This window comes from Colius striatus, chromosome 3 (assembly GCF_028858725.1).
Source record: "Colius striatus isolate bColStr4 chromosome 3, bColStr4.1.hap1, whole genome shotgun sequence".
Classification (NCBI taxonomy): domain Eukaryota; kingdom Metazoa; phylum Chordata; class Aves; order Coliiformes; family Coliidae; genus Colius; species Colius striatus.
The window spans coordinates 25,013,607-25,016,557 of record NC_084761.1 but is presented as its reverse complement, the minus strand read 5'-3'; positions in this window follow the sequence as shown (position 1 = coordinate 25,016,557).

Here is a 2,951-nt window from a genome sequence, read left to right as displayed (position 1 = left end):
CATCTAACTGGGAACCAATGATGAGCTTAGCTTTTGCAATATGTATGAGCCTGATTATTGTATCTATAAAAGAGTTGTATCTTTGCAAATAAAGTTGAGACTTGTTGCACTATAGGGTGGGCTTGTCTCCCGTCATCTTCAGCAACTGAGTGTTCATGGGGCATGGAGCCCACATAAAGAGTCATAGCATGGACAACTGAAGAGCTTTCCATCCCTGGCAGTCAGCCTGACTGTGAATGCAGTTGAGACTATATGTGTCTTCATCTTCTGGCTTATCACCATCTTACAGCTTTCTGTCCATGGAGAAACAAAACAAATCCACAGACTCCTTTCACATGGGCCACAGAACAATCATAGCTATGAACTACTGCCCTACACTGGTTCTGACTTAGTCACACGCCTGGATCCTGTTAATCCACATCACAACTCTATCCCTAGTTTCACATCAAAACATGTATTAAAAACTTCTTAAAGAATATAGTAGATGGATACTTGGCATAAAAGGTCAAGAAAAAGACAGTATATCAAATACAAAGAAAAAATATATATAACATATAGAAAAGTTTTTAAGCACAAGGCTGAAGAGGTAATTAAAATAGAAACATAAGCTTATGAAATAAGAGGTTAATTGGAGTTCAGCATTTGTATTTGTGATACATGTCCCCTTGAGGAAAAAAAGCCATGCTGGAACATGCAGTTAAGGAACACGCAGGGCTATAGGAAAGCAGTATCTGATGGTCCACCCCAGTGGCAATGCGTCGTTAAGGCATAACTACTGTCAGGCTGTGCAGCAGAGAAGAGATCCTCTACAGGTTTTTTGTTGTTGTTTCAAAATGAGTAAAGCGTCATTGAGACACTGAATAACACCTGAAGATAATCTTCTACATCTTCATCAATCAAATTGGTGTTTGTCTGGTTTTACTGATTTACTTCCTGACAAATCTGGCAGCAACCTTACAATGTAAGCTTCAAAGAGCCCAAAGAACAAAACGGTCCATGAGTTACAGGACACAATGTTATGACAGTAGCAGAACTGCACAATAAATCAATCAGTTATTCATACAGACATACCACTTGATTTCAAGAACTCCACTTTGTAAGAACAATGTATGGGTCTCAGAGCCATATTTGTTTGGGTTCTAAATGGCAGATTTAAAACCGATAACATATCAGGGAGAAAGAAAATTCTTATTCAGAACAACAAATGTCTTTACCTTAGCACTTGGCAAAAAACAAAAAAGGCAATAATTGTGGTTGCTCAAAGTTTCTTGAATATTTAGCTTTGAAATTACCATATTTGAATACGTCCAATGACATCTGAAATTCATGTTACCTAATTCAGTATATAAACGATGAGCAACTGTATACTGGGAACCTCAAATTCTTCTTTCTCTCTGCCTGGAAACCTATTCATAAACCTTTGTGATAGCAGAGATCAACCCTCAAGTTTTGTGGCAGTACACATCTTTTTGGTCTGACTGACCACACGGAGATTGTCCCAGATCTGCACAGCCAGTAATTTGGATTCTCGATCCTACATTAATTAATTCAAATTACTGCAACTGCAGAGTTATTTAGAAGCAAAGACACATTTCAGTAAAATGTATCATTTACACGTGGCGTGTACTGCGTAGAGAACATGAGGCAGAGGGCTCGTGGATGCTTTGAAAAGCTTTTACCATAGGTGAAAGACTGGCAGTCATCAAATGTTACTCATATACAAGATGTTGGCCTTTGACAGAGCCTTAGGAGAAGCCAGTATTCACCCAGCCTTGTTTGGCTCAGAGAAGCCATCCATCTCTTCTGTTTCCTATAAGTAGTACTCATTTTTATCTTGTCTTGTAAAAAATATACTGCTACTAATAAAATCAGCAAACAACCTTGTACTCTATAGAGTGGAGAGTTTAGATCCAAATGCCAATTGTCATGCAGCTCTGCTCATCTGGCCAGCAAGCCACCTCAGGTTTTAAGGCCACTTAAAACAGGCATTTCAGGTTGGAGTGTTTCTCAAAGAGACCTCCTTTTTAATGTTTCAGGTAAAAGAATTCAAAGGCACACTTTTTGCATGAAGACATATTTTATTTTCTTGCTTGGCTAGTACCAGGAATGTAATTCATGTTTGAAAAGTTATCTCCTCGCACTGTTTTTGCCTGCTTCAGAAGGAAGCCCATTTCCCAGAGAAGTCAAACAAACTCACTCTTGGCATAATTAATGCAATTAGCAAAGAAACTATGGTGGTAAGCGTACTGCAAGCACTACCCACTGGCTTTTGGTCTAGGGGACTATTCTCAAAGCCATCTGTCTGACAATTTCCCCCTCTTTGTGTATCAACTTAATTAGTTGATACCAGCTACCTGGTACAATTAATGTCAGTTGATTCTTGATCTTGTAATTTGATGTTCTGTGTCCACACAGGGACCTGTTGCAAGTGGAAATCAGTGTAGGGGCAGGGTTTTCCCTAAGAAGATCTCATTTCAGGATTTGGGCTTTAAACCATGAGGCCCTCTAGAGAGTTAAAGTACCATGTGAAATGGCAGTATTTGATAAATAATGTGTGTAGACTAATTTAAATTGTTTCTTTGGCCACGAATATATTTGACTATTTGGGAAAGGGAGGTTAGTTGGCTTCTTTTTCCACCAATTGTAATCCTTATTCTTCTTAACCACAAACTAATTGCTTACAGTGAAATAACTGCATATTTCCACTCTTGTTTCCCTTTTCCAGTTTCACAGTGCAAGCATTCCTGCAGGTCCAAGCAAAAAGGAATAGATAAAGTCTTGGCATGTGCAAAGAAAATATTTGATAAGATTCTGAATGCCAAAGTATACATGAAGCCCTTGCCCTACTGTGGAAACTTAGGAAGGACTGGAGTACTTCTGAGGTGTTAGCATTTTCTTTTATGTCCTCTTCTATTTCATAATGTTTGCTCTTACTTAAAAGGTCTCCTGGC